Genomic DNA, 14,280 nt, shown 5'->3' on the forward strand with positions numbered 1-14,280 from the left:
TACTCGTGTGATCTGTGTGACTCAGTTTTGGAATACAACTGTCGCGTGGTGCACCGCGACCTCCAGGCAGCCCGGAGTTTCTGAAAAAAAATTTTCTGCGATTTTCACGAAATCACTTTTCTTCAACTTGAATTGGGCTAAAAATCCATCCCTGAAAATAAAAATTCTCTGAGCAGTGTGGAAATGCTGATCCTCACCCTACCTGGGGTGTCCACAGAGCATTTCCGCGAACTCTAGTTGATGTTCTCTGGGCATGGGATTTTGACATGTTACCCAAACCAAAAGGAATGAGTGGGAAACAATCAAGACAAAAGATAGAAGCACTTGCATTTGAATGAGTTTCAAGCATGCTTGGGTACTCGTGTGATCTGTGTGACTCAGTTTTGGAATGCAACTGTCGCGTGGTGCACCGCGACCTCCAGGCACCCCGGAGTTTCTGAAAAAAATTTTTCTGCAATTTTCACGAAATCACTTTTCTTCAACTTGAATTGGGCTAAAAATCCATCCCTGAAAATAAAAATTCTCTGAGCAGTGTGGAAATGCTGATTCTTACCCTACCTGGGGTGTCCACTGAGTATTTCCACGAACTCTACTTGAAGTTCTCTGGGCATAGGATTTTGACATGTTACCCAAACCAAAAGGAATGAGTGGGAAACAATCAAGACAAAAGATAGAAGCACTTGCATTTGAATGAGTTTCAAGCATGCTTGGGTACTCGTGTGATCTGTGTGACTCAGTTTTGGAATACAACTGTCGCGTGGTGCACCGCGAACTCCAGGCCCCCCGGAGTTTCTGAAAAAATATTGTCTGCGATTTTCACTAAACCACTTTTCTTCAACTTGAATTGGGCTAAAAATCCATCCCTGAAAATAAATATTCTCTGAGTAGTGTGGAAATGCTGATCCTTACCCTACCTGGGGTGTCCGCAGAACATTTCCACGAACTCTAGTTGAAGTTCTCTGGGCATAGGATTTTGACATGTTACCCAAACCAAAAGGAATGAGTGGGAAACAATCAAGACAACAGATAGAAGCACTTGCATTTGAATGAGTTTCATGCATGCTTGGGTACTCGTGTGATCTGTGTGACTCAGTTTTGGAATGCAACTGTCGCGTGGTGCACCGCGACCTCCAGGCACCCCGGAGTTTCTGAAAAAAATTTTTCTGCGATTTTCACGAAATCACTTTTCTTCAACTTGAATTGGGCTAAAAATCCATCCCTGAAAATAAAAATTCTCTGAGCAGTGTGGAAATGCTGATTCTTACCCTACCTGGGGTGTCCACTGAGTATTTCCACGAACTCTACTTGAAGTTCTCTGGGCATAGGATTTTGACATGTTACCCAAACCAAAAGGAATGAGTGGGAAACAATCAAGACAACAGATAGAAGCACTCGCATTTGATTGAGTTTCAAGCATGCTTGGGTACTCGTGTGATCTGTGTGACTCAATTTTGGAATACAACTGTCGCATGGTGCACCGTGACCTCCAGGCACCCCGGAGTTTCTGAAAAAAATTTTTCTGCGATTTTCACGAAATCACTTTTCTTCAACTTGAATTGGGCTAAAAATCCATCCCTGAAAATAAAAATTCTCTGAGTAGTGTGGAAATGCTGATCCTTACCCTACCTGGGGTGTCCACTGAGCATTTCCGCGAACTCTAGTTGAAGTTCTCTGGGCATGGGATTTTGACATGTTACCCAAACCAAAAGGAATGAGTGGGAAACAATCAAGACAACAGATAGAAGCACTTACATTTCAATGAGTTTCAAGCATGCTTGGGTACTCGTGTGATCTGTGTGACTCAGGTCTGGAATACAACTGTCGCGTGGTGCACCAAGACTTCCAGGCACTCCGGAGTTTCTGAAAAAAAATTTTCTGCGATTTTCACGAAATCACTTTTCTTCAACTTGAATTGGGCTAAAAATCCATCCCTGAAAATTAAAATTCTCTGAGCAGTGTGGAAATGCTGATTCCTACCCTACCTGGGGTGTCCACTGAGCATTTCTGTGAACTCTACTTGAAGTTCTCTGGGCATAGGATTTTGACATGTTACCGAAACCAAATGGAATGAGTGGGAAACAATCAAGACAACAGATAGAAGCACTTGCATTTGAATGAGTTTCAAGCATGCTTGGGTACTCGTGTGATCTGTGTGACTCAGTTTTGGAATACAACTGTCGCGTGGTGCACCGCGACCTCCAGGCAGCCCGGAGTTTCTGAAAAAAAATTTTCTGCGATTTTCACGAAATCACTTTTCTTCAACTTGAATTGGGCTAAAAATCCATCCCTGAAAATAAAAATTCTCTGAGCAGTGTGGAAATGCTGATCCTCACCCTACCTGGGGTGTCCACAGAGCATTTCCGCGAACTCTAGTTGATGTTCTCTGGGCATGGGATTTTGACATGTTACCCAAACCAAAAGGAATGAGTGGGAAACAATCAAGACAAAAGATAGAAGCACTTGCATTTGAATGAGTTTCAAGCATGCTTGGGTACTCGTGTGATCTGTGTGACTCAGTTTTGGAATGCAACTGTCGCGTGGTGCACCGCGACCTCCAGGCACCCCGGAGTTTCTGAAAAAAATTTTTCTGCGATTTTCACGAAATCACTTTTCTTCAACTTGAATTGGGCTAAAAATCCATCCCTGAAAATAAAAATTCTCTGAGCAGTGTGGAAATGCTGATTCTTACCCTACCTGGGGTGTCCACTGAGTATTTCCACGAACTCTACTTGAAGTTCTCTGGGCATAGGATTTTGACATGTTACCCAAACAAAAAGGAATGAGTGGGAAACAATCAAGACAAAAGATAGAAGCACTTGCATTTGAATGAGTTTCAAGCATGCTTGGGTACTCGTGTGATCTGTGTGACTCAGTTTTGGAATACAACTGTCGCGTGGTGCACCGCGACCTCCAGGCCCCCCGGAGTTTCTGAAAAAATATTGTCTGCGATTTTCACTAAACCACTTTTCTTCAACTTGAATTGGGCTAAAAATCCATCCCTGAAAATATAAATTCTCTGAGTAGTGTGGAAATGCTGATACTTACCCTACCTGGGGTGTCCACTGAGCATTTCCGCGAACTCTAGTTGAAGTTCTCTGGGCATGGGATTTTGACATGTTACCCAAACCAAAAGGAATGAGTGGGAAACAATCAAGACAACAGATAGAAGCACTTGCATCTGAATGAGTTTCAAGCATGCTTAGGTACTCGTGTGATCTGTGTGACTCAGTTTTGGAATACAACTGTCGCGTAGTGCACCGCGAACTCCAGGTACCCCGGAGTTTCTGAAAAAAAATTTTCTGCGATTTTCACGAAATCACTTTTCTTCAACTTGAATTGGGCTAAAAATCCATCCCTGAAAATAAAAATTCTCTGAGCAGTGTGGAAATGCTGATTCCTACCCTACCTGGGGTGTCCACAGAACATTTCAGCGAACTCTAGTTGAAGTTCTCTGGGCATGGGATTTTGACATGTTACCCAAACCAAAAGGAATGAGTGGGAAACAATCAAGACAACAGATAGAAGCACTTGCATTTGAATGAGTTTCATGCATGCTTGGGTACTCGTGTGATCTGTGTGACTCAGTTTTGGAATGCAACTGTCGCGTGGTGCACCGCGACCTCCAGGCACCCCGGAGTTTCTGAAAAAAATTTTTCTGCGATTTTCACGAAATCACTTTTCTTCAACTTGAATTGGGCTAAAAATCCATCCCTGAAAATAAAAATTCTCTGAGCAGTGTGGAAATGCTGATTCTTACCCTACCTGGGGTGTCCACTGAGTATTTCCACGAACTCTACTTGAAGTTCTCTGGGCATAGGATTTTGACATGTTACCCAAACCAAAAGGAATGAGTGGGAAACAATCAAGACAACAGATAAAAGCACTTGCATTTGATTGAGTTTCAAGCTTGCTTGGGTACTCGTGTGATCTGTGTGACTCAATTTTGGAATACAACTGTCGCGTGGTGCACCGTGACCTCCAGGCACCCCGGAGTTTCTGAAAAAAATTTTTCTGCGATTTTCACGAAATCACTTTTCTTCAACTTGAATTGGGCTAAAAATCCATCCCTGAAAATAAAAATTCTCTGAGTAGTGTGGAAATGCTGATCCTTACCCTACCTGGGGTGTCCACTGAGCATTTCCGCGAACTCTAGTTGAAGTTCTCTGGGCATGGGATTTTGACATGTTACCCAAACCAAAAGGAATGAGTGGGAAACAATCAAGACAACAGATAGAAGCACTTACATTTGAATGAGTTTCAAGCATGCTTGGGTACTCGTGTGATCTGTGTGACTCAGGTCTGGAATACAACTGTCGCGTGGTGCACCAAGACTTCCAGGCACTCCGGAGTTTCTGAAAAAAATTTTTCTGCGATTTTCACGAAATCACTTTTCTTCAACTTGAATTGGGCTAAAAATCCATCCCTGAAAATAAAAATTCTCTGAGCAGTGTGGAAATGCTGATTCTTACCCTACCTGGGGTGTCCACTGAGTATTTCCACGAACTCTACTTGAAGTTCTCTGGGCATAGGATTTTGACATGTTACCCAAACCAAAAGGAATGAGTGGGAAACAATCAAGACAACAGATAGAAGCACTTGCATTTGATTGAGTTTCAAGCATGCTTGGGTACTCGTGTGATCTGTGTGACTCAGTTTTGGAATACAACTGTCGCGTGGTGCACCGCGACCTCCAGGCCCCCCGGAGTTTCTGAAAAAAAATTGTCTGCGATTTTCACTAAACCACTTTTCTTCAACTTGAATTGGGCTAAAAATCCATCCCTGAAAATAAAAATTCTCTGAACAGTGTGGAAATGCTGATTCTTACCCTACCTGGGGTGTCCACTGAGTACTTCCACGAACTCTACTTGAAGTTCTCTGGGCATAGGATTTTGACATGTTACCCAAACCAAAAGGAATGAGTGGGAAACAATCGAGACAACATATAGAAGCACTTGCATTTGAATGAGTTTCAAGCATGCTTGGGTACTCGTGTGATCTGTGTGACTCAGTTTTGGAATACAACTGTCGCGTGGTGCACCGCGACCTCCAGGCCCCCCGGAGTTTCTGAAAAAAAATTGTCTGCGATTTTCACTAAACCACTTTTCTTCAACTTGAATTGGGCTAAAAATCCATCCCTGAAAATATAAATTCTCTGAGTAGTGTGGAAATGCTGATTCTTACCCTACCTGGGGTGTCCACTGAGTATTTCCACGAACTCTACTTGAAGTTCTCTGGGCATGGGATTTTGACATGTTACCCAAACCAAAAGGAATGAGTGGGAAACAATCAAGACAACAGATAGAAGCACTTGCATTTGAATGAGTTTCATGCATGCTTGGGTACTCGTGTGATCTGTGTGACTCAGTTTTGGAATACAACTGTCGCGTGGTGAACCGCGAACTCCAGGCACCCCGGAGTTTCTGAAAAAACTTTTTCTGCGATTTTCACGAAATCACTTTTCTTCAACTTGAATTGGGCTAAAAATCCATCCCTGAAAATAAAAATTCTCTGAGCAGTGTGGAAATGCTGATTCTTACCCTACCTGGGGTGTCCACTGAGTATTTCCACGAACTCTACTTGAAGTTCTCTGGGCATAGGATTTTGACATGTTACCCAAACCAAAAGGAATGAGTGGGAAACAATCGAGACAACAGATAGAAGCACTTGCATTTGATTGAGTTTCAAGCATGCTTGGGTACTCGTGTGATCTGTGTGACTCAGTTTTGGAATACAACTGTCGCGTGGTGCACCGCGACCTCCAGGCACCCCGGAGTTTCTGAAAAAAATTTTCTGCGATTTTCACGAAATCACTTTTCTTCAACTTGAATTGGGCTAAAAATCCATCCCTGAAAATAAAAATTCTCTGAGTAGTGTGGAAATGCTGATCCTTACCCTACCTGGGGTGTCCACTGAGCATTTCCGCGAACTCTAGTTGAAGTTCTCTGGGCATGGGATTTTGACATGTTACCCAAACCAAAAGGAATGAGTGGGAAACAATCAAGACAACAGATAGAAGCACTTGCATTTGAATGAGTTTCAAGCATGCTTGGGTACTCGTGTGATCTGTGTGACTCAGTTTTGGAATGCAACTGTCGCGTGGTGCACCGCGACCTCCAGGCACCCCGGAGTTTCTGAAAAATTTTTTCTGCGATTTTCACGAAATCACTTTTCTTCAACTTGAATTGGGCTAAAAATCCATCCCTGAAAATAAAAATTCTCTGAGCAGTGTGGAAATGCTGATTCTTACCCTACCTGGGGTGTCCACTGAGTATTTCCACGAACTCTACTTGAAGTTCTCTGGGCATAGGATTTTGACATGTTACCCAAACCAAAAGAAATGAGTGGGAAACAATCAAGACAAAAGATAGAAGCACTTGCATTTGAATGAGTTTCAAGCATGCTTGGGTACTCGTGTGATCTGTGTGACTCAGTTTTGGAATACAACTGTCGCGTGGTGCACCGCGACCTCCAGGCCCCCCGGAGTTTCTAAAAAAAAATTGTCTGCGATTTTCACTAAACCACTTTTCTTCAACTTGAATTGGGCTAAAAATCCATCCCTGAAAATATAAATTCTCTGAGTAGTGTGGAAATGCTGATACTTACCCTACCTGGGGTGTCCACTGAGCATTTCCGCGAACTCTAGTTGAAGTTCTCTGGGCATGGGATTTTGACATGTTACCCAAACCAAAAGGAATGAGTGGGAAACAATCAAGACAACAGATAGAAGCACTTGCATCTGAATGAGTTTCAAGCATGCTTGGGTACTCGTGTGATCTGTGTGACTCAGTTTTGGAATACTTCTGTCGCGTGGTGCACCGCGACCTCCAGGCACCCCGGAGTTTCTGAAAAAAAAATTTCTGCGATTTTCACTAAACCACTTTTCTTCAACTTGAATTGGGCTAAAAATCCATCCCTGAAAATAAATATTCTCTGAGTAGTGTGGAAATGCTGATCCTTACCCTACCTGGGGTGTCCACAGAACATTTCCGCGAACTCTAGTTGAAGTTCTCTGGGCATGGGATTTTGACATGTTACCCAAACCAAAAGGAATGAGTGGGAAACAATCAAGACAACAGATAGAAGCACTTGCATTTGAATGAGTTTCATGCATGCTTGGGTACTCGTGTGATCTGTGTGACTCAGTTTTGGAATGCAACTGTCGCGTGGTGCACCGCGACCTCCAGGCACCCCGGAGTTTCTGAAAAAAATTTTTCTGCGATTTTCACGAAATCACTTTTCTTCAACTTGAATTGGGCTAAAAATCCATCCCTGAAAATAAAAATTCTCTGAGCAGTGTGGAAATGCTGATTCTTACCCTACCTGGGGTGTCCACTGAGTATTTCCACGAACTCTACTTGAAGTTCTCTGGGCATAGGATTTTGACATGTTACCCAAACCAAAAGGAATGAGTGGGAAACAATCAAGACAACAGATAGAAGCACTTGCATTTGATTGAGTTTCAAGCATGCTTGGGTACTCGTGTGATCTGTGTGACTCAGTTTTGGAATACAACTGTCGCGTGGTGCACCGCGACCTCCAGGCCCCCCGGAGTTTCTGAAAAAAAATTGTCTGCGATTTTCACTAAACCACTTTTCTTCAACTTGAATTGGGCTAAAAATCCATCCCTGAAAATAAAAATTCTCTGAACAGTGTGGAAATGCTGATTCTTACCCTACCTGGGGTGTCCACTGAGTACTTCCACGAACTCTACTTGAAGTTCTCTGGGCATAGGATTTTGACATGTTACCCAAACCAAAAGGAATGAGTGGGAAACAATCGAGACAACATATAGAAGCACTTGCATTTGAATGAGTTTCAAGCATGCTTGGGTACTCGTGTGATCTGTGTGACTCAGTTTTGGAATACAACTGTCGCGTGGTGCACCGCGACCTCCAGGCCCCCCGGAGTTTCTGAAAAAAAATTGTCTGCGATTTTCACTAAACCACTTTTCTTCAACTTGAATTGGGCTAAAAATCCATCCCTGAAAATATAAATTCTCTGAGTAGTGTGGAAATGCTGATACTTACCCTACCTGGGGTGTCCACTGAGCATTTCCGCGAACTCTAGTTGAAGTTCTCTGGGCATGGGATTTTGACATGTTACCCAAACCAAAAGGAATGAGTGGGAAACAATCAAGACAACAGATAGAAGCACTTGCATCTGAATGAGTTTCAAGCATGCTTGGGTACTCGTGTGATCTGTGTGACTCAGTTTTGGAATACAACTGTCGCGTAGTGCACCGCGAACTCCAGGTACCCCGGAGTTTCTGAAAAAAAATTTTCTGCGATTTTCACGAAATCACTTTTCTTCAACTTGAATTGGGCTAAAAATCCATCCCTGAAAATAAAAATTCTCTGAGCAGTGTGGAAATGCTGATTCTTACCCTACCTGGGGTGTCCACTGAGCATTTCCGCGAACTCTACTTGAAGTTCTCTGGGCATGGGATTTTGACATGTTACCCAAACCAAAAGGAATGAGTGGGAAACAATCAAGACAACAGATAGAAGCACTTGTATTTGAATGAGTTTCATGCATGCTTGGGTACTCGTGTGATCTGTGTGACTCAGTTTTGGAATACAACTGTCGCGTGGTGAACCGCGAACTCCAGGCACCCCGGAGTTTCTGAAAAAACTTTTTCTGCGATTTTCACGAAATCACTTTTCTTCAACTTGAATTGGGCTAAAAATCCATCCCTGAAAATAAAAATTCTCTGAGCAGTGTGGAAATGCTGATTCTTACCCTACCTGGGGTGTCCACTGAGTATTTCCACGAACTCTACTTGAAGTTCTCTGGGCATAGGATTTTGACATGTTACCCAAACCAAAAGGAATGAGTGGGAAACAATCAAGACAACAGATAGAAGCACTTGCATTTGATTGAGTTTCAAGCATGCTTGGGTACTCGTGTGATCTGTGTGACTCAGTTTTGGAATACAACTGTCGCGTGGTGCACCGCGACCTCCAGGCACCCCGGAGTTTCTGAAAAAAATTTTCTGCGATTTTCACGAAATCACTTTTCTTCAACTTGAATTGGGCTAAAAATCCATCCCTGAAAATAAAAATTCTCTGAGTAGTGTGGAAATGCTGATCCTTACCCTACCTGGGGTGTCCACTGAGCATTTCCGCGAACTCTAATTGAAGTTCTCTGGGCATGGGATTTTGACATGTTACCCAAACCAAAAGGAATGAGTGGGAAACAATCAAGACAACAGATAGAAGCACTTGCATTTGAATGAGTTTCAAGCATGCTTGGGTACTCGTGTGATCTGTGTGACTCAGTTTTGGAATGCAACTGTCGCGTGGTGCACCGCGACCTCCAGGCACCCCGGAGTTTCTGAAAAATTTTTTCTGCGATTTTCACGAAATCACTTTTCTTCAACTTGAATTGGGCTAAAAATCCATCCCTGAAAATAAAAATTCTCTGAGCAGTGTGGAAATGCTGATTCTTACCCTACCTGGGGTGTCCACTGAGTATTTCCACGAACTCTAGTTGAAGTTCTCTGGGCATGGGATTTTGACATGTTACCCAAACCAAAAGGAATGAGTGGGAAACAATCAAGACAACAGATAGAAGCACTTGCATTTGAATGAGTTTCATGCATGCTTGGGTACTCGTGTGATCTGTGTGACTCAGTTTTGGAATGCAACTGTCGCGTGGTGCACCGCGACCTCCAGGCACCCCGGAGTTTCTGAAAAAAATTTTTCTGCGATTTTCACGAAATCACTTTTCTTCAACTTGAATTGGGCTAAAAATCCATCCCTGAAAATAAAAATTCTCTGAGCAGTGTGGAAATGCTGATTCTTACCCTACCTGGGGTGTCCACTGAGTATTTCCACGAACTCTACTTGAAGTTCTCTGGGCATAGGATTTTGACATGTTACCCAAACCAAAAGGAATGAGTGGGAAACAATCAAGACAACAGATAAAAGCACTTGCATTTGATTGAGTTTCAAGCTTGCTTGGGTACTCGTGTGATCTGTGTGACTCAATTTTGGAATACAACTGTCGCGTGGTGCACCGTGACCTCCAGGCACCCCGGAGTTTCTGAAAAAAATTTTTCTGCGATTTTCACGAAATCACTTTTCTTCAACTTGAATTGGGCTAAAAATCCATCCCTGAAAATAAAAATTCTCTGAGTAGTGTGGAAATGCTGATCCTTACCCTACCTGGGGTGTCCACTGAGCATTTCCGCGAACTCTAGTTGAAGTTCTCTGGGCATGGGATTTTGACATGTTACCCAAACCAAAAGGAATGAGTGGGAAACAATCAAGACAACAGATAGAAGCACTTACATTTGAATGAGTTTCAAGCATGCTTGGGTACTCGTGTGATCTGTGTGACTCAGGTCTGGAATACAACTGTCGCGTGGTGCACCAAGACTTCCAGGCACTCCGGAGTTTCTGAAAAAAATTTTTCTGCGATTTTCACGAAATCACTTTTCTTCAACTTGAATTGGGCTAAAAATCCATCCCTGAAAATAAAAATTCTCTGAGCAGTGTGGAAATGCTGATTCTTACCCTACCTGGGGTGTCCACTGAGTATTTCCACGAACTCTACTTGAAGTTCTCTGGGCATAGGATTTTGACATGTTACCCAAACCAAAAGGAATGAGTGGGAAACAATCAAGACAACAGATAGAAGCACTTGCATTTGATTGAGTTTCAAGCATGCTTGGGTACTCGTGTGATCTGTGTGACTCAGTTTTGGAATACAACTGTCGCGTGGTGCACCGCGACCTCCAGGCCCCCCGGAGTTTCTGAAAAAAAATTGTCTGCGATTTTCACTAAACCACTTTTCTTCAACTTGAATTGGGCTAAAAATCCATCCCTGAAAATAAAAATTCTCTGAACAGTGTGGAAATGCTGATTCTTACCCTACCTGGGGTGTCCACTGAGTACTTCCACGAACTCTACTTGAAGTTCTCTGGGCATAGGATTTTGACATGTTACCCAAACCAAAAGGAATGAGTGGGAAACAATCGAGACAACATATAGAAGCACTTGCATTTGAATGAGTTTCAAGCATGCTTGGGTACTCGTGTGATCTGTGTGACTCAGTTTTGGAATACAACTGTCGCGTGGTGCACCGCGACCTCCAGGCCCCCCGGAGTTTCTGAAAAAAAATTGTCTGCGATTTTCACTAAACCACTTTTCTTCAACTTGAATTGGGCTAAAAATCCATCCCTGAAAATATAAATTCTCTGAGTAGTGTGGAAATGCTGATTCTTACCCTACCTGGGGTGTCCACTGAGTATTTCCACGAACTCTACTTGAAGTTCTCTGGGCATGGGATTTTGACATGTTACCCAAACCAAAAGGAATGAGTGGGAAACAATCAAGACAACAGATAGAAGCACTTGCATTTGAATGAGTTTCATGCATGCTTGGGTACTCGTGTGATCTGTGTGACTCAGTTTTGGAATACAACTGTCGCGTGGTGAACCGCGAACTCCAGGCACCCCGGAGTTTCTGAAAAAACTTTTTCTGCGATTTTCACGAAATCACTTTTCTTCAACTTGAATTGGGCTAAAAATCCATCCCTGAAAATAAAAATTCTCTGAGCAGTGTGGAAATGCTGATTCTTACCCTACCTGGGGTGTCCACTGAGTATTTCCACGAACTCTACTTGAAGTTCTCTGGGCATAGGATTTTGACATGTTACCCAAACCAAAAGGAATGAGTGGGAAACAATCGAGACAACAGATAGAAGCACTTGCATTTGATTGAGTTTCAAGCATGCTTGGGTACTCGTGTGATCTGTGTGACTCAGTTTTGGAATACAACTGTCGCGTGGTGCACCGCGACCTCCAGGCACCCCGGAGTTTCTGAAAAAAATTTTCTGCGATTTTCACGAAATCACTTTTCTTCAACTTGAATTGGGCTAAAAATCCATCCCTGAAAATAAAAATTCTCTGAGTAGTGTGGAAATGCTGATCCTTACCCTACCTGGGGTGTCCACTGAGCATTTCCGCGAACTCTAGTTGAAGTTCTCTGGGCATGGGATTTTGACATGTTACCCAAACCAAAAGGAATGAGTGGGAAACAATCAAGACAACAGATAGAAGCACTTGCATTTGAATGAGTTTCAAGCATGCTTGGGTACTCGTGTGATCTGTGTGACTCAGTTTTGGAATGCAACTGTCGCGTGGTGCACCGCGACCTCCAGGCACCCCGGAGTTTCTGAAAAATTTTTTCTGCGATTTTCACGAAATCACTTTTCTTCAACTTGAATTGGGCTAAAAATCCATCCCTGAAAATAAAAATTCTCTGAGCAGTGTGGAAATGCTGATTCTTACCCTACCTGGGGTGTCCACTGAGTATTTCCACGAACTCTACTTGAAGTTCTCTGGGCATAGGATTTTGACATGTTACCCAAACCAAAAGAAATGAGTGGGAAACAATCAAGACAAAAGATAGAAGCACTTGCATTTGAATGAGTTTCAAGCATGCTTGGGTACTCGTGTGATCTGTGTGACTCAGTTTTGGAATACAACTGTCGCGTGGTGCACCGCGACCTCCAGGCCCCCCGGAGTTTCTAAAAAAAAATTGTCTGCGATTTTCACTAAACCACTTTTCTTCAACTTGAATTGGGCTAAAAATCCATCCCTGAAAATATAAATTCTCTGAGTAGTGTGGAAATGCTGATACTTACCCTACCTGGGGTGTCCACTGAGCATTTCCGCGAACTCTAGTTGAAGTTCTCTGGGCATGGGATTTTGACATGTTACCCAAACCAAAAGGAATGAGTGGGAAACAATCAAGACAACAGATAGAAGCACTTGCATCTGAATGAGTTTCAAGCATGCTTGGGTACTCGTGTGATCTGTGTGACTCAGTTTTGGAATACTTCTGTCGCGTGGTGCACCGCGACCTCCAGGCACCCCGGAGTTTCTGAAAAAAAAATTTCTGCGATTTTCACTAAACCACTTTTCTTCAACTTGAATTGGGCTAAAAATCCATCCCTGAAAATAAATATTCTCTGAGTAGTGTGGAAATGCTGATCCTTACCCTACCTGGGGTGTCCACAGAACATTTCCGCGAACTCTAGTTGAAGTTCTCTGGGCATGGGATTTTGACATGTTACCCAAACCAAAAGGAATGAGTGGGAAACAATCAAGACAACAGATAGAAGCACTTGCATTTGAATGAGTTTCATGCATGCTTGGGTACTCGTGTGATCTGTGTGACTCAGTTTTGGAATGCAACTGTCGCGTGGTGCACCGCGACCTCCAGGCACCCCGGAGTTTCTGAAAAAAATTTTTCTGCGATTTTCACGAAATCACTTTTCTTCAACTTGAATTGGGCTAAAAATCCATCCCTGAAAATAAAAATTCTCTGAGCAGTGTGGAAATGCTGATTCTTACCCTACCTGGGGTGTCCACTGAGTATTTCCACGAACTCTACTTGAAGTTCTCTGGGCATAGGATTTTGACATGTTACCCAAACCAAAAGGAATGAGTGGGAAACAATCAAGACAACAGATAGAAGCACTTGCATTTGATTGAGTTTCAAGCATGCTTGGGTACTCGTGTGATCTGTGTGACTCAGTTTTGGAATACAACTGTCGCGTGGTGCACCGCGACCTCCAGGCCCCCCGGAGTTTCTGAAAAAAAATTGTCTGCGATTTTCACTAAACCACTTTTCTTCAACTTGAATTGGGCTAAAAATCCATCCCTGAAAATAAAAATTCTCTGAACAGTGTGGAAATGCTGATTCTTACCCTACCTGGGGTGTCCACTGAGTACTTCCACGAACTCTACTTGAAGTTCTCTGGGCATAGGATTTTGACATGTTACCCAAACCAAAAGGAATGAGTGGGAAACAATCGAGACAACATATAGAAGCACTTGCATTTGAATGAGTTTCAAGCATGCTTGGGTACTCGTGTGATCTGTGTGACTCAGTTTTGGAATACAACTGTCGCGTGGTGCACCGCGACCTCCAGGCCCCCCGGAGTTTCTGAAAAAAAATTGTCTGCGATTTTCACTAAACCACTTTTCTTCAACTTGAATTGGGCTAAAAATCCATCCCTGAAAATATAAATTCTCTGAGTAGTGTGGAAATGCTGATACTTACCCTACCTGGGGTGTCCACTGAGCATTTCCGCGAACTCTAGTTGAAGTTCTCTGGGCATGGGATTTTGACATGTTACCCAAACCAAAAGGAATGAGTGGGAAACAATCAAGACAACAGATAGAAGCACTTGCATCTGAATGAGTTTCAAGCATGCTTGGGTACTCGTGTGATCTGTGTGACTCAGTTTTGGAATACAACTGTCGCG

The sequence above is a fragment of the Lepisosteus platostomus genome, chromosome 1, assembly GCF_059453375.1.
Source record: "Lepisosteus platostomus isolate fLepPlt1 chromosome 1, fLepPlt1.hap1, whole genome shotgun sequence".
Lineage (NCBI taxonomy): Eukaryota > Metazoa > Chordata > Actinopteri > Semionotiformes > Lepisosteidae > Lepisosteus > Lepisosteus platostomus.